A 23423-nucleotide genomic window follows, 5' to 3' on the forward strand; every position below is an offset into this window, starting at 1 on the left:
GCCCATGGGATCCTCTCTCTCTCCAATCCTGTCAGATCTTGTGATGGAAGACCTAGAAAGGTCATGCATTAGCAATCTAGATTTTGATTTACCCTTCTACTTCCGATATGTTGACGATATTCTAACTGCAGTCCCTAAAGAAAAAGTAGATTACACACTGAATATTTTCAACCAATATCATGGACGACTACAATTCACCATTGAAATAGAAGATAATAACGCCATCAATTTCCTGAATTTATTGCTGATACACAACAACACTAAAATCAAAACAGATTCGTTCCACAAAAAAACCTGGTCTCAAAGATATTTGAATTTTAATTCCCACCACCCGATGTCCTATAAGAAAGGTACCATCTTTAATCTTGTTGACCGAGCCATCAGACTATCAAGTATAGAATTCCATGAAAAAAATCTGTCACTCATATATAATATTTTAAGATGGAATGATTATCCTCACGGCCTTTCACACAAACATATAAATAAGAGACGCTCCCATATCAACAACTTATCTGACAATAATATTGACTCTGCTCCCGCAGACGACAACAATAGACCTGCCACTACATTTATTCCCATCCCATATGTATCTGGTCTCTTTGAGTCACTGAACCGTCTATTTACCAAACATAATGTCAAGTTTGTGGGAAAAAATTCAAAAGACTTACAAATAGTCTTTGATTCGGGTAAAGATAGGATCCCCATGGGCAAACGATCCAATGTTGTGTACAAAATACCTTGCAATGATTGCAATCAAGTTTATATCGGACAAACTGGCCGCCATCTAAACACCAAAATCAAAGAACATCAACGCAATGTACAAGAGAACGAAGAACGTCACACTGCTCTAACAAAACATGTGACCAATAAACAACATACTTTTAGCTATGACAATACAAACATCCTCTGTGAAGAACCTAATTATTACAAAAGGTTATTACTAGAAATGTGCAATATTGTAGGACACACTAATTCCGTTAACCTTAGACAAGATGTTGAACATCTTAGCAATATTTACAAACCGCTAATCTCCGCCCACATATCACACATTGCTTAACCTTAACCCTTCGTACCAGGTGTCTTTCGTATGACAGTCGTGATCCTTGTGATGAGAGAGAATCTCACGCTATTGCGCAAGCGCCAAGAGCGAAATTTTGAATTTGCGCAGGTGCAAAGAGCGAAATTTTAAATTTGATAAACTAATGTGAAGTTATAATTCTAGCATATTTCATTGTAGTATTTTATTTTCTTTTGTTACGTCCGTGAGTAGAGTTACTCCTGAGCGGTAAGAGTAAACTGGTTGGCTTCGCGTTTAAGTTCCAGGACAACCGGAAATCAGGATGAGGATTGAATAACGTAGGGTTTGTTTGAGATATTACTTATATATTTATTTCGAGGAAGCTCAGATGGCGGTAAAAACGAAGTGTGCTGTATGAAGCTATGTAAGAAGTCTAGATGTGACGTTGTTGAGAGTTAGAATAGGAGTGTTCCTCGAGACGTGAAACGTACGGGTGCAGAAAAGGTGTGACAATGCTAGGAGTAGGGAATGGAATTTGATGAGTAAGCGCGATAGTGAATAGCGTGAGACTACGTAGAGATAAGAGGGCAGGACAGAGACCATGAGATTAATGTAAGAACTGTGGGAGAGTTAGCGAGTAGGAAAAATAGAGAGAAGTGGTATGCTGGACGTAACACCTTAATAAAAAATGATTATTTTTAATGTTACTAAATAAAAAACTATATCATTTCGGGTTAGAAAATAAGAATCACAAAATTTGTTATTCATGCAATAAATTTATTGTATTCAAACAAATTGATAGTAACATACTTTCAAAATATTAGTGATGATTAATTTGGAAGCATTCGCCGTAAGTTAGTTTTTTAATAAATAAATAATTTATTTATTCAAAATAATAATTATTAATGTTTATTAGTTTAAAATTACGCTGAATATTATCAATAATAAATAAATAAATTTTAGTCAGAAGATAAACACAATGTTTCAAACATTGTAACATTTTAAGTATCAAGCAATATATTTTCCGTAAAAATGACGAAGTTTATGTAATATTACATTTCCATTTACGTACTCAATTCTAAGTCATCTTTAGAAAAAAAAAATTCCGATGACATAAACAAACAAATAATTTGTTAAAGAAAATTGCGCTCCATAAATAGAAATTGAGTTGACATACAAGTTTTTCTTTATAAATTAAAATTAAATTATAATTTTTTATCTATAACTATAATAATATCAGGTTCAAAGTCATATAATTAAAATATAATTCCAACAGTTTGTCAGAAAATAACCACAATGTTTTAAACATTGTGACATTTCAAGTATTTAGCAATATTCTTTGGTAATTACGTATAATTTTTTGGTGAAAGTGACCAGATTTAAACAATATTGCATTTTTACCTTAAATCTAAATTATAAGTCATCCTTGGAAATCAGATTTGAATCACAATCGGTACAATATCTCACTGTATGTTGATTGCAAAGTGGTGTATTGCAAGATGAGCAACTTTTAGTTGTGTAACTGTTAGCTCTGCGTGGACAATAACAGCACAAACGACGACTGGAGTCATGAGTTGGTTTTTCAGGTTTAATGTTACCAATTTTTAAAATCACCAATCGTAATTCTAACTTCAAATTAGGCAACTGACTACGAAGGATCAACTGTGGTTCCACTAGTTGAAAAAATAGCTGTCGTAAATAGTTTCTTCGAACAATTTTCTCACCCACATTTTCTTCGTGAATAATTCGTGAGTTAATCCCAGCAATATTCAAAATTGCGTAAAATACAACCATTGGCCATCGACGCGTGTCACGAACAACGTCGTAATCTCCTTGAAGCTGATCAACAACATCTACGCCAGCTTTTGTCTTATTATGAAAGGTGATTATCTCCGGCTTCATTTTTTCTCCAGTACTCTTGTCAATACCTGCAGAATTATGCATAGTGGAATACATCAAAACATTTTTTGATTTTTTCGGAATTTACGAAACTAATACGCTACTGTCTGTAAATACAAATTTACTGCTACAAATACTTCGATTTTTAATTTCAAACAATTCCCGTGGGAGTTCACGCTTGTTGCGTCAAATCGTTCCAACAATAGTTGTTTTGTTTTTCAACAAATAATTAGCCAGAGGTACAGAGGTAAAGTAATTATCACATGTGATATTTCTTCCGGTATTAAGTACAGGAGCAGTTAGTCTTTTGACAACATCAATTGCTGAGTTAGATTTTACATATGGACCTGGTGGCTGTTTGCCGCAATAAATTTCCATATTGTACGTGTAAAATCGTTTAGAGTCAGCCATGGAATAAATTTTCATTCCATATCGTGCAGGCTTATTCGCGATATATTGGCGAAATTTACACCTACCACGGAAAGCTTGAAGCATTTCATCAATGGTCAAATAAGCATCTGGAGTATAATTTTGCTGGCAACGCTTGATGAAACTATCCGAGAATTCTCTAATTGGTGCTAAATTGTCCAACTTTGTGCGTAGCTCGCGGTCATTAATATCATCAAATTTTAATGCTGACAACAAGTTACAGAATCGAGACCTAGACATTGCAGCACGATAACAATCAGGAGCTGTCCCATCAGTAGACCAAAGCTCTTTCAAATTAACACGAGAATCTATGTGAACACCGAGCATATATAACAATCCGATCATAGCATTAATTTCTACGCAAGACGTTGGTTGAATATCAACTTTCTTTTTCTTCGACAAGCGCAATTTTTCCAAAAAAATGTTGGTATAAACAACAATTTGTTCGATAGTTTCAGCCGGTAAAAATAAATCCCAACAATCTTTTGGTGTTTTTGCATTTTTTGCTAGTTTTGTAGGCCCAGATAAACGAGTAACAATATTTTGTCGTTGAGTCCGAAGTAGTGTATATATGCCGGTTCTAATCCAAAGATGGCGGCGCTCCCCCCTAGCTCCCCCCAGCCCACGCCCCCCCCCCCCCCCCCGGTCATTTTCGGTGGCTATTTCCATAGGATTTGACACACACACACACACACACACACACACACACACAATGATTCCTGTCGAGACTTGTTTGGCGCCGGAAAGCCACACATAAATCGGATAGGGTAAAAACACGCTAGATCTATTGAAAAAATTCTAGGAAATGACCCCTGAAGAAAGGTTTAAAATGGCGTTTTGAATGCTTTTAACAATTTTTTTATTTAACACCAATTACATTTAGTTTTCTTATTGTATTCTCAATCATCTTATTCTGAATTTTAACGAGTAAAATTATACATATTATTTTCAATATCCATATTAATTAAACATAATGTTATTCCAAAATTGACTTATACCAATTTTTTAACAGTACCACTGATCGGATTATATTCAACAATGCGATCATGCAAGATCATGCAGTAGGCAGAAGTGTGTGGTGGGAACGTAGTGCTAGAGTCAAATTCCAATCGAATGTCCACAGGTCCAGTTTTCAATGTTTCGTTCTGCTTGGAGCAATCGATGACGATAAGGGGAGCTTGGTTTATAAATTCACGCCTCGATAGCAAAGGCTCAGCTTCTTTGTTATAGTAGCTCATTTGAAACCGAACATACATATCATAGAGAATGGCGTATTGATTATTGTATATATCAATATTCATATTTCCGTAGGGATAGCACTGCGAGTTGAGGAAGAGTTTTACATCTCTGATCCGACAATGATCAAATACGCCAGCATTTTTCAGCGGCTCGTTTCTCCTTGCAGTTTGAAATCCTAGAACGACATATCTCGGCTTCCCAAGCTGCGTCGATGCCTTGACTGACCATATATGCCGCGCTGTTGATGAGAGCATCGGATACACGTACGTTTCCCAAGAACAAAAAACTCATGGATATGGCCGGATCCTTGGCGATGTAGTTGAGTAGCTGGATTTTCGGTTTATCAGCCAGTTTGATGTAGGGCAACAACCACTCGATTTTATTCAGGGTGATTTTAAAGTTTTCCGTCGCCGAGCTCTGAATCACGGCATTCAAATCAGTGTTGGAACGTGTGAGAATTAACTCGTGTTTAGCCTTGACGATGACTCGACGATAATCTTCGGCGAAGCCTAGCACATAATTTAACGGCAAAACAACATCGAAATTTCCAGCCGCATCGGTTAGTTCCTTATCCCCACTCAACCACCCGGTATTCTCCAGACTATATTGCTGGCCTGGAGTCAAGGATACGTAACCCTTCATAGTGCTGGTGATGCCAACATTTTTATTCCGATCAATCTCTTCACCGTTCAACTCGTAGCGAACTTCCTCAAACAGATGACAAACGGCCATATTGATCAATTTTGTAACCGTCACCACAGCCACACCATCATCCTTTGTGATTTTTCCGTGAATGTGTAGAGAGCTTTTACGGGGCAGTAGACACAAGTCTTGATGTTGAACAACAATATGGATTTCATCGTTGTTCTGGAAGGTGGATGATGCAAACGGTTGATGAGCATGAATCTCAGAGTGCGCGATCGATTCGTCGAATACCACAGGTTTCTGTATTCTTATTATTTCTTCCATGGTAACACGCACAGGATCTAGGATGCAGCGAACACGAATTTTTATTTTCCAAAATTTCCACGTAATCGAAGACCTAGGCTCTGGAGAAACTGAACGTTCAGAGGTGTCAGTCTCGTAGGCGGTGTAAACGTTGTCAGAGGTGTTGGGCGACTGACGATTTTTGGCCATGACGTTTGACTTTCATAACTTTTGCCCGACTTTCTCGTCTCAAACACGATTCCCATTATTTAAGTGATTTCAAGTGTAAACGTACAGTAATCGTTTCGCCGCGAAAATTAATCAGCTCGTCGTCTTGATCGACTATTCTCAGCTGTAAGTGATGTATCGACTGTTCAGCGATTGGCAGGTGAATGACGTTGGTAGGCATTTCGACAATCTTATATCCGGATGGAACGGTTGGGAAAAATTCGTGAATCGTGTGAGCTCGACGCCCGTTTATGTACGCCCCTGTGGTTATGCTACTCTCAACGCGTAAAGTATCAACCTTCAGTATGGCTACGGGTAATTCAGATTTATGAGTAACGTTTCGTGATAGCTCAACCGCCTTAAATCCCAATAATCGGCCGATCGAATCTTTGGGCTTAAAGTCTACCACATGATTGCATGTGACTTCACTGTTCAGCTCGTTGTTATTAGCTATCAGACTGAGGGTGATGTTGGAGGGTAGCTCCTTATGTAGAAAATTTTCAATATCCTCAATTTCATAGCATCCCGTGGGTATCGCGATGCTCTCTCTGCTGTTGTCCGCTCGTTTCACGTAAAATTTATTACACCTCTCATGAATATTGGGTATTGAATTGAATGTCAGGAACTCGACGAGTCCGAGAACATAGTTCTTCTCTGGTGATAACTCGTTTGGGGGAAAATATTGAGCCTCCAGCACGGAGGATGTGCCTGACAGTGTTAACGTCAACGATTCCGGCATGACTAATGCTTGCTCATGTAACACCTGTCTTTTTATAGTTGTTCGCTGAGAAATTTGAGACACAAGTGGCCGCAAATCACAGTATCATATTCTTGATACCTCTTATGATTGTATTCAACGCTGCCAACACCGAGATACCTCATCAAGTCCTTAGGCGGTTTCAAATCACCGAAACTATCGAAATACACAACATGGTCACCATTTTTCTTGTACGCAACCCAATGTGTCCCTGGACCGTTTTTATCATCAAGATTAATAATTGCGGATTCTCGCATTTTTCGTCCTGATTTCGGCGAATCATTCCGCATGAAAACACCTCGAAAATGCGAAATTTTCATATTTTTAGCATAGTTGCGAAAATCAATGTTGGTGAGAGCTCGGTGTGGCAGCTTTACTAGTTTTTTGCCGGACGTAAGTACAGGCCCATTCCGCTGCGGTAGGGCCGCAGGTATAATCCCTTACCCAAAGCAATCGCCTCCATTGTTGCATTGTGCCGTTTGGCCTCTTTCAACTGATGTTTGTTGACACTAGCTTCGTTGACAGCTTTAGCTATACCCGCAGCACCACCCGCAAGAGCCCCAGTAGCGCTTAGACCGGCCAGAATTGGAATCAGAAACGGTAGGATGCCACCAATTTTATCAGGCACAGGTATAACGCGAGGCATACGAATATTCTTCACAGTCCCACGCGCGGCCGCACGAGCACCCGCCAACGCCGACTCGACGGCTTTATGACCCGGTCGCATGGCGACCTTTGCTGCCGTGATGATGGATTTGAGATTCACAGTTCTCTTCCGCTGTTTACTCTTCCCGTCAGTTCCAGATTTCTTCTTCGCAGCCACTCCAAGTTTCGACCGCTTTGCAGCTAAGCCCATTCCGAGTTTAGATTCAGCTTTCATGGTGTTGGTGACTCCCCCGGCTACCGGCTTTTCACCCACACTAGCGTCCTTGGCCAAGACGCGATTCCACGCTGTCTCAGCGAGCGCTTTGTCGGCAAGATTTCTCGCTGCGGTATCGCGATTCTTTGCGTATGCAATGTCGTGGTCTTCACACGCGGCATCCAGCGGATTGATCCCCAAATCTCCACGAGCCAACCTCTTGGCCAATTTCGTTCCAGGTCCGCAGTACTGATATCCTGGCACATGCGATTCAACTGGGAGATGATTGATGATTTTATCTAACAAACCACCACCGCGTTTTTTCCGTGTGCACGTCCTCATAGTCAGGCAACAACTAACGTGACTTCTATAAAAGGCGAAATTTATATACCGTCATCTCAGTTTTCGTTGTCATGCTAACGAAGCATCATGAGATTTCAAGATCAGCCCGATAAACTACCTATCGCAAATTTCGATAGAATGGTTCGATGTGGTAAGAGGAGGATAGAAAAACGACATGGAAAATTGCTGCCAAATACCGTGACAGCAATTTTTTGCGGGCCATCCTATTGCGGTAAAACTAACGCTCTTCTCGCACTCATCACCCACGGCAATGGATTGCGATTCGAAAATGTCTACGTCTATTCGAAATCTCTCATCCAACCAAAGTATCAATTTTTGCAAAAGTTACTAGAACCTGTGCAGGGAGTGGGTTATTTCCCGTTTCACGAGAACGATGAGGTTGTAAAACCGGAAGATGCTCGCCCCAACTCTATTATGATTTTCGACGATGTGGCTTGTGAAAAGCAGGATAATATCAGAGCATACTTCAGCATGGGCAGGCATTGCGATATCGATAGCTTCTATCCAAGTCAAACGTACGCGCGCATTCCAAAACACCTAGTGCGTGACAATGCAAACTTATTGGTGCTATTTCGGCAGGATGATATGAATCTGAAACATATCTACAACGATCATGTGAACACGGACATGACGTATCAGCAATTTAAAGACTTGTGCTCGGCATGCTGGAATGATGACAATTACAGTTTTACCGTAATTGACAAGGATAGCGAAATCAATGGGGGGCGATATAGGAAGGGGTTTGACTGCTTTATAAGCATAAACTAATGTAAGCTTGCACAGTTTCGTTGCAACAATCGAGCCTGCAACATGGAGAGTGCCAAGATTCGTAAGCATAGCGATACATTGAGTGAAATATCAAAAGCATCCGATGTCATACGGCGGAAGCATAAGATGCTCAAGTTGGACGAGGACACGACCGAGTAGGTTGTGGGAGAGGTATTCAAACCGTTAATAACGCCGTTGCAAGAATTGGTGGATACTTCAAAGCTGCAGCAGCAGCATATTAAACGTGAAATTAAAACGGAACTACCGGATGTGGCAATGAAAGAAGAAGAGGAAAAAGATGACGAGAGTGCCGGGGATGATGATGATGATGATGATGAGGAGGATGAGGATATGGATGAGGGGAATTTCATGGATGCAAATGATAAAACACTGAAGTTTGGTGAAATTTCTACTACAAGTACACAGGTGAAGAAAACAACGGATTCCACAGCACAATATTTGAAAATGTTCAGCTCAAGTAAAAAGAGGGATTTGGATACTATGTACGGTGTTCGAAAGTTGACAAGCGGTATGATGATTGGCGATACACCGATCAATTTCACTGATAATCTGGTCAATGTGGGGAATAAAAGTTATGAGAGAACACCTGGATTACTCGAATTACTGTTTAAAAAATCACCCGATGCATCGGTTGTAAATTACGCGGACAAGAATAATTATATGAAAATTGTAACGACGACAAATGCGCATCGAAAACGTTACCAAGCCGATGGAAGCCTTCGAGATGATTTAAAAAGTGCAAAGTATAGAAATTTCATTGCACAACACGTTGGCTCGCCGAAAAAATCAGGTAAAGGCTTACCCGACTATAAGATTGCGCGAAAGGAGGGGCAAGATGTCGATTACGTCTACTGGGATGATCCAAATGAAATTGTAGATCGTCTCCGGCTGCTTATGGCGTCACAGGCTGCAGGCAATACCAGCCATTCCAACGAAATAGTCTCCATTATTGAGGAGTTGCGTGAGGCTGGAATCGTTTATTAGCGGCGTGTAAACATAAAATCATCATTTGTTCTGTGACCGTCCAGTGATGAGCATAGACATATTCGGGCGACACTCGGAGCGTGGTGGGGGTAAAAAATTTATTCGAGGGCCTCCGGGTGTTGGATTCAAAACCACCAGCGACAATCAGTATGATTTGGACGGTAAACGATTCTGTAACATAGCTGATCCGCAGCACTCCACCGACGCCATTTCCTTAAAAGTTCTCAATACTGCTTTACAGTCTATGGCTGTGGATATTGTGGATACTTTTCAATCAAATTTTGAGAGTTTCGCGCATAATCACAACGAGGAGTTGAAACAGCTACGCATAAATAACAAAATCATTGAAAATACGTTAAATCGCATCAAACATATTGGGGAGCAGGCAACACCAACGTTGGGACAGACCAGCAGGGAATTAGTATCGATTGAGGAACCAGAGTGGTTGGACAGCAATTCGAAAAATTGATAGGTGAAGAGTTGGGAACAATGAAGACTGCAATAGCTGCCGAACTTCACAGACAGGCTCGACGCAACTATCCGCGCCGATTCGTAGATGTACGCGGACTGGATGAGACCTGGCAAGCTGATCTCGTCGATATGACCGCATACAGCTCGTGCAACAAGGGATACAAATACCTACTAACAATCATCGATATATTTTCCAAGTACGCGTGGGCGGTGCCGATAAAGTCCAAGAGTGGGAAAGATGTTGCCGCTGCCATGAAATCTGTACTGATCTAGAGTCGTATACCTACACATCTGCACGTTGATCGAGGCAAAGAATTTTACAACAGCGAATTCAAAGCCCTCGTGAAGCATCACAATATCAACATGTATTCGACATTTAGCAACTTGAAGGCGTCGATATGCGAACGTTTCAATCGAACATTGAAGAATAAAATGTGAAAGCGGTTTACTCTCCAAGGATCGTACGAGTGGATTAATATTTTGGATGATTTAATGAAGTCCTACAACAACACCAAACATCGCACGATTCGGATGAAACCGGTGGATGTTAGCACGGAGAATGAAAAACAGCTGTATTGTAGCGTGTATAAGCCTCGACAAATCAAACGAAGTGATCGAGCGCGGAAATTCAGTGTAGGTGATCGAGTTCGAATCAGCAAGTACAAGAAAGTATTTGAAAAAGGCTATACACCCAATTGGACGACTGAAATATTCACCGTGAGTGAGGTGAAAAATACCAATCCACCCACCTACAAACTTACCGATTATCAAGATCATCCCATCGAGGGGGGCTTCTACGAGGAAGAGCTCGCCAAAGTGAAATATCCCAACGGCTACCTTGTGGGGAAAGTATTACGCAAGCGGGGGAATCTGTTCTATGTGAAGTGGTTGGGTTTTGATAGTTCGCACAATAGTTGGATAAATAAAACAGACATGTAACATAATTTGTATGTATTTTCCGAATTACAATAAAAGATTTTGAATATACAAATATTTCCACATTTTATCTCTTTTGTGCGCACATGTGCCATACTCTGTACTACGAAAATAATAATAATAATAATAATAATAATAATGATAATATGCAATTTTGCCATACGATTATTACACATTTTATTTTTTGGAAAACTTTTTTCCATTTTCTGAAAACTTTTTTTCGTTTTCTGAAAACTTTTTTTCATTTTTTGAAAACTTTTTTTACGTGTTAATCAAATGGGAAAAAAGTTTTCTGAAAACTTTTTTTCGTTTTCTGAAAAGTTTTTTTCGTTTCCTGAAAATTTTTTTTCATTTTCTGAAAACTTTTCTCGTGGTAAACGGATAAATATGAATAATTGCTTGATATATAAATAATAAATGAATAAACAATTGTTGAGTATATGAATTCGCATTTTGAAACTTCAAATCCATTAAATATCGTATTGATCATGAAACGTTTCCGCCCGATCGTGGATCGTTCGAGGCGTCAAACATCAAATATTTACACCAATTCTATGTCTACAGTTTATCCTATAGCTATTGGGGGGCTGGGACAAACCCCCAAGGTACGGTGTCGGTCTGTCCGAGTATCAATAGCCGCTTGTCATCCTGCCAACACAGAGCCAATTTTTTTTGTACGATCGTGCTTACTTCGTGTTTTTTGCTGCGTATTAAACACTGTGGAAGAGTCAACTCTCGGTAAGCCGTCAGACAGCGCTTATAATCATCAAACGTGATGCTATTTATCGATGAATTTCTTACACCCTTGGCACGCTTACTCAGTTTTACGCCACTGTCATATTTTTCCCCATCCTCACCCATCGTAGTAAATGTGTACAGCTTTGCTCGCAGTCCCACAAACTCTGTCATAATTTTACCATTATTTTCATCCTTCATTAGCCCTAGTTGTTTTTTGTTTTTAAGGGGAATGCCATACACATTGTCGGGCGGATAGTCAGAGGTGTCAAACATTGTATCTACATCACGTTTGATGATATCGTAGATATTAGGAACATTGAATTGATAAATAAGGCTGTCTGTGTCGGTATACATCAATTTAGCCTGTTTATTCGAAAAGTTGGTTTTAATATAATTATAGTGGAAGTCGTAGAGAAAGATTTTTGACAGATCTAGAATTGATGCGCCGACGTAAATAGGTTTGGCGAAGTGAACTTTGACACGATTCATTTCAATGATAACCATATCAGTGTCAAATACGGTGCAGCTGTGAATGTTTGCTCGGGCAATAAGCGTTCTCGCCCCACCTTTTCCCTCCGATTTTGTAACCAATTTAACATCTTTAAGATTTCGCACATTCTCCAATAGTCTTGCCGAACACAGCGTTATTCATGAGTTTGTAAAAGTTTTTCTAAAATTCATTCCTAGATTGCTTACGCATGTCTGTATTGAGCGTGATGTACGGCTCGAGCCATGGAGATTGCGCAAACTTCAAAATTCTATGCACTTTCGTTAATTTCAATCCTAAACTCAAACACTGTTTCAAATTTCTATAGTGCAATATATACTTTGTTTTGGGGTGAAGGGTGGTCGCGAGTTTGGCATTTTTACTACCTGGAGGAGTAAAATGTTCGGGACAAAGAGGTAAGTCTTTTTGATCCTCGTGGAGTTCTACAGGGTAGTCCAAATCTACCTCCAGAAAGTAACCGATCGGCGAATCGTCCGGATGGTTCGTTATATCGATGTGCTGATACTCCCACTCGAACGAACCGATTGGTAAATGCACGCTCATAGCTGCACCGTACAGGTTATTCACGTCAAAATACATGAGATACGATTCCGCTCTGTTTGGATCAAAATCTGTACCCATGAATCTATTATTGGCCCGAGCGTGTCGATTAGAACATTGCGCTACGCCGCCTCGAATGGCTCTTCCAATAAGTAACACCATTTCAGGGTTGTCTAAAAGTTGCAAATTTACATTAGTATGCTTGAGCATCGCGCCAAAAGCAAGTCCCGGTGCAGTGTAGTAGTGCAACGGATCTAAATTGTATGTTTTGAAGCAGCTAGCGCGGAAATTTTCGAAAATATCGGCAAGCAAAAGAACATCGGTCTTTAAATATAAATCTGAGTAGCCCCTCAATGACTCTAAATGGAATTCCCTCCAAACAGTTTTCGCGTGCTCGTAATCGGTGTCCGAAATATTTGCATCGCAGAGGTGCGAGTAGAAATGCTTCTTTGCAGGTAATCGCGGTTCATCGAGTTTCCCCCAACAATCGACGTATTCACAGGGAAAAACGCCTTTGCGGGTCATCAAACTGAACTGAGTCGGGTTATTATAAAATTTGCGTGCTATGTGTTTATCGGTATCGGTCAAATATGTGGAAAGTTTATCGATGCTGCTAACCATAAATCGAAACGAATCGATGAATCTCAAGTGCATCATTGTTCCATCGACGCGTTTCGTGAAGGATATATATTTTTTCTTATTTATGGGTAGCAGTGTAATTTTACCGGGAAAAGTTGACGCGAGGGATTTTATTAAAAAATGAGAATCGTAACCGGACAAATTGTGGAAAACTATTGGAATTGTGTGCGACTCTCTGAAATTCAAATTACACCGATTATGAGCAGGACCACGATATTTACCCGTGAAGTGACAGTGATCGTAACACTTTTTCTCCTCAGGGGTAAACGATTTTTCACAAATATAACAATTCTTTGCGCGCATGTGACGATCGCGTCGCACTTGGGTAAGAGACTTCATCGGAATTATGTTTTTGATGCGTGACTCTACTTGAATTGATAAATCTTTAAGCCGTTTCATAAACCAATCTATGCAATCGACACCGCGTTTACCGTGGAACTCCGATAAAGTCTCATCGTACGCGCAATGTACGTAGTACGCTACACTGTGCGGGATATGCTTTTGAATTTCACAAGTCTTATGAGTTTCAAATTCATCTACAGGTTCAGGGATTAATATACATTCGAGATCGGCGTATACGACAAACGGAACGGTGCCTTTGTTTTGAAAATTGGAAAATATTAAATCTTTACACTTGGGAAATTCCATGCGTACTTTATTTAGCATAATACAATATATTATATATAATAAAATAATACAATCTTGTCGATGATTGTCGTAGGCGTGTTTCACGCTAAAGTGGCACAAACATCTGTCACATAAAAACATTTTGTGTTCATGAACGGACAATTGTTTGCTTACCAATCAGGAAAGATCTTTAATCCAAGCAAAATGGAATCTCGGTGCAAACTCGCCAGTCATATCGTCTTCCGGATTTCTCTCAACCATTAGAAGATGGATCGTGTCAATGTTTACGCTATGCAAATTTTTACTGAAATAAATTGGCACGATGACGCTTTTATTTGATTTTGCATGATGCGAAAAAGTTTGAGATTCTATTCCATATACATTGATGCGCAAATTATTCAATCTCTCAAGCTTTTTCACATCATGTAGAGTAGCAGGAAATTTGATACCTGTACAGTCCAACTCGGAAATATATCGATGATAACGGCTAGTCCTTGCAGTGTGGGTGTTGACTGGGTGGAGGGCTGCTATGACGGACCAGAGAAGACATCTTTCGTCCTCGTTCCTCACGTTCACCACCGCTCTCTTCCGTTGAATGTCTTGGAGCAGCTCGACGAATGTTGAAGCCCCCGCGGCGAGAGGCTGGTAGCGATTGATATTTACAGCGATCTTGTGGATCTTAATCATACTCGAGCCGGAATCGCGTTGTTCGAAATCTTCCACCTTCGTCTGCAGATCACCCCGTGCACGTGTAAACCAACCATTTATATCGCTCGATGGGAGAAGAATCGTCACGTTGGAGGTGTTGAAACTCTTAACTTCGGTGGTGATCTCTTCGTGCTTGGCATTCTCGAATTTGCACGATAATATGAGGTTAACCTTCACATTTCCCTCCTCGCGCAGTATCAGCTCCAACTTCTCGGTGACGACGCGCTGCACATCGTCCAGAAAGGCGTCCAAATTTTTATGAGGGAGATTTGTGACAACCCCCGTTCTGATTCGGCTGGCAAAAGCGCTATCCACGTCGTCCCATTGTACACCCGCAGGAGTACCGATGTTTCCACCCGTCACCACTGTGCGCTGCTGCAACTGCTTGATCTTCGTCACCCAAGATTGCAGGAGTGCGATCGTATGTTGGATCCGTATTTTCGCACCAACGGTTGTTCCTCGTTGCATGGAAATATCGCGCAGAACTTGGATATTTGCAATTCCAATATCAGTCCAATGATTGATGACGGCGTCATTCTCTTCTCCAGGTGGTTGCTCTCTCAGCAAATTGTACGTCCCCTCCATCTGCTCCGCAATTCCCATATACGCTTCGACTGCCATGACTTTGACGTTGATATAAGCTGAACTTTGTATAACTTTTTTGACTTGCACGTATTGTGTAAGACTGACGAGTCTGCATCGGATGTGTTGAGCTTATATGTATATAGACCGATAGATCGCAAGAATTTGGGAACTGTGCGCACTGCGTTCTGCGCATCTCGGAGGGAAAAATGACGTCAGAGACGACTGGGTCCGCCCTTTATCCGACCCGCCATCCCTAAATTTTTGGGTTTTATTGCCCTCCCGACTCTGCAGAGATGATGAAATTCATGTAAAAAATGAAGTCAGAGGCGACGGGGTCCGCAGTCCCCCTCCCACCATCCCTAAATTTTTGGGTTTTATGAGTCGTTAAGCAGCGTGAGCCATGTGGTGGGAAAAATCGGTCAACGAAAAGCGAGTGTCCAACAGTGTTTGGTGTCAGAAAAATCTTATCTTGCCCGCTCTTCACCGGATGGTATGTGCACATGCAGTTTTGGGGTTTTACGACTCTTGATAGCGAGCAAGTCCGAGCCTGCACATCCCCAACCATATTAGCGTGGGGTATGCAATTTACGACTCTTGATAGCGAGCAAGTCCGAGCCTGCACATCCCCAACCATATTAGCGTGGGGTATGCAACGAAAAGCTAGCGAGCTCTTGAGAAAATTTTCTCCTAGCTTATACCGCCTCCCCCGCGTCACTCTTTCGTCTCTATGTCACGTGGTGTGTGCTCTACGAACGATTGGCGGGCTGGGTTCTGCTCGGTAGAGGGCGGGTGCGAGTCCTTTAGTATTAATTCGAACAGTCGTTTGAAAACTTTTCTGGTAATTTTGAAAAATCCTTCGTGTCGAAACAGGCGTTTTTGATAAAGTGAGCTGTGACAAAGAAAAAAAATCGGTGTTCATTGGAAAAATCTCAAGACTTCAAAGAGTTTATATTTTTTGTGAGTACTTTATAGAATACACATATATATGTATATGGTGCTACGCCAATCCTCTTACGATACTGTGAATGTTGATTTGAATTCCGTAATGATTATCGCATTTGATTAGTATGTTGACAAAAGTTTTTTTTTGATTTGTTTTAACTTTTCTTATTCCTTATCATCGTATCCATAAAAATTCCGGAAAAATTTTAGAATCATATCGAAAAAAATATGAACGGACAGAAAAGGGGGCCATCAGACTCCCCACCCCATTCACCACCACGATCGCCGACATAGGAGCGGGTGTGCAGAGGGGCGGCTTATTATGAGGAGGATGATGAGGATGAATTGACTGATAGTGATGCTGATACGTAATAATAAGTATCGACCCCGAGCGATGTATTGACGATAGTGTTGGTGATGATCATGGCGAGTTTGAACATAATTTGGCTCGTGAGCATCATCTCGAATCATCATCATCATCGAGTGATGTGGAGGATGAGGAGGAGGAGGAGGAGGAGGAGGAGGAGGAGGAGGAGGAGGAGGAGGAGGAGGAGGAGGAGGAGGAGGAGGAGGAGGAGGAGGCGGAGGAGGAGGAAGCGGAGGTGGAGGGTGTTTGGAATGGCGGTGATGGTAATGACGCACGCATTAAATTCGGTTTACTTCTGGATCAGATTGATGAAATCCGTGAAATCCTGGGAGACATAGATAGAGCTGACGATGATGGTTATTATTCGGACGAGGATTGGTGAGTAGCACTACATTAAAATAAAATTCTAGTATCATTCACACCTTCTCCATATCACTCATTTTGAATAGGTGGAAACTTTTTTGAATTGGAGATTTATCATGCATATAAATGATGAGTGCAGCAGCATCAACTTTTCTATTTCGGCTTGCCCTTTTTACAGATTTTTCATCGCGAATCAATTTTGGAAAGAAAAAAATGTCATCTCATTCGAGTGATGATGACGACGAGTGGTCGAGCGTTGATTGGGGCGAGGATGAGGAGGCTGAGGAAGAGATAATTATAGGCTTTTCCGAAGCAGCACGCGAGTTCTCGTTGGAGGAGCTTCGGGATCTCGTTGAGGATGCGCGAGCTGCTCGAGTAGGACCAAACAGCCAATATTATATAAATTACGGTGATATATGTATGCAAATAATTGTAGAAAAATGGGCGAATGAAACTATCGTAATAATTATAGATGTCGAAAACAGCGATGATAATGATAATGTTAACGAACAGGATAGCGATAATGATTTTATGGATTGTTTCGAGGAATAAACCACGCTCAATTCATAATTATTGATTATATATTTTTCACAAGTAAAAATTCATAACATTTACATTTTTTATGACGAGAATGGGTAAAAGTTATAAAGATATATATTTGTAATGTATCCTATTTCTAGATTATAATTTTATCGAATAGTAAATTTTTTTAATTCCATGTATAAGCTATGATATAATTGAGATTAATTCTATCGAATATTATACATATAAACGCGAATATAATTGTATATATCGTAATAAATTCTATTGTTATTTTGGTAAATATTGTCCATATTATCTATACACGCGATTGCAAGCTAAACAGTCTTTAATTAGAGGATTCGGTCTATCCACGATATCGCCATCGGGTCCTGGTGTGTAATGTATGCTACATCTGCGGAACCTTGCGATGGCGTGGTCCATTTTCATATTCTCTGGTAGTTTATCCCACGCATCATTGATGGAGTTTGATGCGAACGTGCAGATAAATTCTTTTGGTAAAAAAGCTATATCCTCGGACATCATTCCCCTTAAACCGTCCAATTCTTTGTACAGACGGAAGGATTTCTCGAGGGAGCTGGTACACTCCTTCGAATACCAACTCGTTAGTCGCTGCACATTTTCAAAGGAGCAATTGTATGCCGGGATGTATTCAGAGTTGTCATCATACCAAATTGAGCCTGGCGCTGCTGCTTGCTGGAGGTTATTCGCTGGAGAGTATCCATGGTTCGCGTCGTGCCACGATGCCGCTTCCATATACCTCAATTTTTCCATTTCAGGGGGTATGATATGCAAATCTTCCATATTAATAACCCTCGTTGTACCATCGCCGATCTCCGTCAGCCATGCTTTCTTTTCCGCCCCTTTTACGTATACGTAACACGCATTTTCAACCATTTTTCTCACAATCTTCGTCACATCCTCGTGAGATTTGTTGCCCGCGTTCCATGATATTCCGTGGTGATTGTGCGTCAACCATACATTGGTAGCTCTACATTCAAGTGGTAAGCTTGCCAAATCATAGGGCGGCTTGAAAATGGTGTAATCCAGACCCGACCCGTTTACATTCACGACTGCGACTTCCTTGGGTACAAACTTCATGTTATGACCGATAAAACATTGCACGTCTAGGATCATCGCCATGTTAAGGAGTGGGAATGTTGCGCTCGATTATATACTGACGGATTGTATGTGGAAGACTGACTATTCCATCTCCAGCACACCCGCTTTTACCTCCTCGTGGATGAATTTTGTGGAAGTAGAGGGGGATCGCATAGTTGATTTAAGGCGCATAACTGCATGAAAACTCGAACTTGTTGAATTCTCCACCAAGGTATTTCATTTGCAGACGATTTTCCCCGGCCATGCTACACATTTCAGTCAGCTGACTGGAATCTTCTTGTAGAACTCTTGCGATTCTCGGTGGTAAGAAGACGTTGTATTCTCCATCGATTGTCGCCAGAACACGTACCCCGAATTTTGTTTTGACCAGTCGTAACCCGATGACGTCATACACTCCCCCAATTTCGAGTTCCGACATTTTCTTGGTTGGCAGATTCTCCAGGCGGCTGACGTGGTTAACTTTTGCTAGATCCATCGCGTTTCGAGGTTATTTCACAAGCGAGAACAGTTCACAATGAGAATACGATGAGAACAGAGTGACGATCACGATAGACGTACGCTTTATATGCCACCCACCCCCACTACAATTTTTTCATTGGACAAGTCTCGATACGCATATTGTGCGAGGAATTTTTATGGGGACCACTCCCCCACTGCCCCAGATTGGTTTAAGTGCATTGTCGGCACCATCTCAAAGAGCAATTTCCTGGAATTGTTTCAATAGATCCAGCGGGTTTTTACCCTATCCGATTTATGTGCGGCTTTCCGGCGCCAAACAAGTCTCGACAGGAATTAATTTGCGCGCGCGCGCGTGTGTGTGTGTGTGTGTGTGTGTGTGTGAGTGTCAAATCCTATGGAAATAGCCACCGAAAATGACCGGGGCAGGGGGGGGGAGGTGCGTGAGAGAGGGTGCGTCGTAAGTCGAGGGGGGGCTAGGGGGAGCTAGGGGGGAGCCAGGGGGGAGCGCCGCCATCTTTGGATTAGAACCGGCATATATACACTACTGTCCGAATCTTTGAATTGGGTGGATCACGAAACCACTTAGTACTTTTATCTTTGCCGAGAACATACTTAGTATTAACAGCTTGATTTTCTGCCGAGTAATTGTTGTTGTCATCTATATCACTGTCATTATCGGAGTCTGCTGCTTATTGTTCTGTATCTGAATTATGCTCACTATGTTCTGAGCCACCATCAGACATAATATCCAGATCGGAAAGACTTTCCTCCTTAGTTAGTTCATCGTTGGATAATCGACTCATGTTTCTTAACTCTGTACCTGTCGATACAAAAAAATTAATTTTTTTTCATATAATGCATGAACTGTATCAATAAATATGAGTATAGAAAATACAAAAATTTTTTATTTGTTTTTGATGAAAAGCGAAAACAACTTAATAAATTATGTTTTTATAGTCCTATAATTGCAGTATTTAATATTTTTTGTACAATAAAATATTTGAAAATTCTTAATATTCATAAAAAATCATGAACATATCTTTGTAGGTTACATATGGTTACATGTTCACAAAATAATTCATTCAGACGAAAAAATAAATTTAAAAATTTACTTACTTATTTAATACTTAAAGAAGATATTGTCACTCAAAATCAATTTATAACAATACTTAGTTATTACATTTTTTCAATTTTAAAATGATAAAACAATAACTGCAACAGCATAGAAAACACGGAGTGACATGGAATATTTATATATCTATATATAATTTCAAATATGGCGACTGGAAACTACGGAAATAACCGAAGTATAACGAAGCCATCCGAATTGAGGTTTTTCTTATCAACGACTTGACTGAAGTGATGAGAGAAATTCTCACAGCTGTCAATAAATATTTTTTTTTGCTTTATACTTTTGAGTTTTTAAAAAAGTTTTATTGACTATCATGTAAAGCATAAAATTCAGTGAATGTAAAAAAATTTTCAAATGGTCATTCCATTTGAAATAATAAAGAAAAAAAAGTTTTAAAATGAGCGTGAGAGATTCTCTCTACGCGACGGGTACGAAGGCTTAAAACTACACACATAAAATTATTGTCCCCATGGCACAGGTTTTTTATATAATTTTTTTTTTTGTTTTTTTACATATGTTTATATCTGGTTCACCTTCACTCTGGGTCATATTTGTTTCTTCCATCAGTCGTTATTCACCAGTTGACCCAATCGGTTCAACAAAATTTTTGTTAGACATGGAGAACAGGGTCATAATGATCCCAGTACCACTTTCTTGGACATTGCGTAAACTAATTTAACTGCTATAAAAACTTTTCTTTAAAACTTTTTTAATACATTGACATATAGACAGTGTTGATACATAGTTTTTTTAATTAATTACCTACATTTTCTAACTCCTACACTTTAAACAACCGGAGGAGCCGACAATGACTACTGTTACTCGAAGAACTTTGGCTCGCCAAAATGTATTTTATGAATTCGACTTGTATCCTAATCCCCTTCCTATAAAAAGGTAAATTAATCTCTAAGCCTATCTTTTTTCAATCATAACAGATAATCAATTTGTACTCACCAACCTATAATATACAATAGCCTCAATAGTATTACATCTATAGTAATTAATGTCTGATTGTACTTTTCTTATAAAAAAATTTATTTTGTTCTTGACAGTTAAATAAATAAATTAATCGTTCTGAGGAGGGCCCATATCCGGGCCGAAACGTTAACAAAAAATACGTTATACATATAATTGACCGCTCACCAAGATTCAATAATATATGTATATACTAAAATATCAAAACTGGACAACGAGTTGATGGCCATTCTTCTTACTGCGAGGCAAATGGGTAATTCGTCACTCACAGGAAAGGTATCGAACATCCATCTGAAGCGTAGTGCTTTAGAAATCAGGCAAAAAAGCCAACTAAATCCAATAAAGATAAAGGGGCTTTACGGTGGATTCAAAATCTTATTTCCACTCATATATGAAAAAATTTTATAGTTTTTCTATGCAAATATCCGGAATTCAAGTTATTGACTTGTAAACGTGGGTTAAATTTTTTTTCCACAGATTACATCTGTGTATGATCAGTAGTCAAACTGCACTAGAAAGGAGATCACTACTGCTATTCAATTAAAACTCAAATATGAGGCTACGAAACTCCATGGAGGAGTAGGGTTCAAAAGAGCTGAACGTACTGACAAATTAGGAAGTGTGATCTCGGTACATATGGAGAAACATGAATGTCCAACTGTGAAATATGTCTTTCAAACATTCCATTTGTCAAATCACACCGCGTGACATACTTTCAAGAAAAAAAACAAGTCTAGTGCAACAATTTATATCAGTGTGCATGCGGGTTTCAAACACACGATACGTTCATATTTTTCGGTGCATTTCAGTGATCAATCAAGGAATCCCTACCCATTAGATTCAAGTATAAGAAAGAATAAATACCTATTTTTTATACTTTGAAGTAGAAAGTAGATATTGTTCAGTTTGTTACATTATATTTCGTTTTATTCGATATATTACAGATAAGAGGGCTGAAAATGTAAATGATTGCATTATTAACAGAGTATGAAGAAGATTTTTGTATACTTTTTATGGAGTTTTTGCAGTGATCTATTAGATATATTAGAAGATATTGTTACAAAGGGTTTCACCCGTTTGGCCCCCTTTTAATGATCTAGTAGTCATCATAGATAAAAGACGTTTGTAAACCTCTTATGTCTTGTAATGCTAAATTCTGTTACCCCCAGATGAGGACTTACCGTTGACACTTTGGCGCGATTCTCCACTTATTCAGAACATTAAACTATAACAAAATCAATTATGTTGGGCGCCAGACGCGTTAGCGTCGATTTTCAAACGATAATACAAATCAATAAAAATAATACGAAACCGTACAAAAAATGAATAGAGAACCCGTTGTATTGCTGGCTAGGCTCAGTACTCACACGAACTGCTAGAGTGGCGGTATTCAAGGCAGCTAACAATAATTACAGAATTAAAGAAAATAATGAAATAAAGAATAACCTCAAGTCAGGAAAAATGAACAGGTCAATCGATCATATATTGTCGAGAAGGTTACATGGTTGAGACAGGCGAATGAAATGGTATCGACAGCGGTAGTTAATAAAATAAGCAATCGTTGTTCACAAAAATTTCGGTGGAATAGAATTGAACGGTAGCTTTGAAACGAGAGACGGTAGTTAACAGAGAAAAATGAACGTAGGTCGGGAGAAGCGATATAATGCAAGAATTTACCTAAAACTACACGTCACTGGGCGTCGTGATCTTACCCAAGTTGCAAATGACGCTACGAAAATTATTATTCTGTTGATTGACAACGAGAGTGAGAACTTTACTGCAATCGGTAGAAAACAAAGTAATAATAGCTCGATAGATGATACGACGAATTTACCATAGATTATAACCAGTGGGAAAGATAGACATTCATTAACAATTTACAAAATCGGTAGCGTAAACGATCGATTAGATAATTTTCGGTAGAGTTATTCATAATCGATAGAATCAATAATTCATAATAATTACGGATCTGAAGAATTAAACAATGAATTCCTACACATAACTTTCGAGAGAATACAAAATTACCAGAGAGTACAAAATTATGAGAGAGTGAGAATTTTGGAGAGTTCTCGAAATGAAGAAATATACTAAATACACGGCAGTACAAAAGTATCAAGAATAATACTCAGAACTTAACTTAACAAGATGCAGAGAAAAGAATAACAGCAAAAATAATATAGTATTGCCAACCCGAGGAAAATTTTTTTTATATAATTATATATAATTATATAAAATTAAGTATCATTTTATATGATTTTATCTCGTTATACATATATGTA

At 39.6% G+C, this 23423-nt stretch overlaps 1 long non-coding RNA gene across 1 annotated transcript; it reads left to right on the top strand.

The window, feature by feature from the left end:
- Positions 1–1420: 1420 nt before the first annotated feature.
- Positions 1421–22710, top strand: LOC124304621 (uncharacterized). Its single transcript, XR_006908243.1, has 3 exons — positions 1421–1430; positions 8585–8592; positions 22526–22710. It is a non-coding gene; the product is annotated as an uncharacterized LOC124304621 (long non-coding RNA).
- Positions 22711–23423: the final 713 nt, after the last annotated feature.

This window comes from Neodiprion virginianus, chromosome 1, assembly GCF_021901495.1.
Source record: "Neodiprion virginianus isolate iyNeoVirg1 chromosome 1, iyNeoVirg1.1, whole genome shotgun sequence".
Classification (NCBI taxonomy): domain Eukaryota; kingdom Metazoa; phylum Arthropoda; class Insecta; order Hymenoptera; family Diprionidae; genus Neodiprion; species Neodiprion virginianus.